We start from the raw sequence: 285 nt of genomic DNA, 5'->3' as shown, positions 1-285 counted from the left end.
AATCTCTTTATTTTTTTTCAGATAAAGTGACTTATGTTTGCCAGATGCTCTTTGTTGCTGTGCATGAAGAACCGAATTCGTCAACCTAAACCGGAGAATTTCTGATTCGAAAACATTTTCTTCCTCCATGTTTAAAGAAAAAAGTGATGGTAGGAAGCCCAAGACTCAAATCTAGAGATTCGGACACTTGTTTCCCCAAAATAAAGAAGTGTGTTTTAAGTCGAAGACAAAAACGAAATTAAAATCTTACAAATTTTACGTCATATATATTCTAAGCTGTGCGTG

Source organism: Penaeus monodon, chromosome 30 (assembly GCF_015228065.2).
Source record: "Penaeus monodon isolate SGIC_2016 chromosome 30, NSTDA_Pmon_1, whole genome shotgun sequence".
Lineage (NCBI taxonomy): Eukaryota > Metazoa > Arthropoda > Malacostraca > Decapoda > Penaeidae > Penaeus > Penaeus monodon.
Note: the sequence above shows the minus strand (reverse complement) of the source record.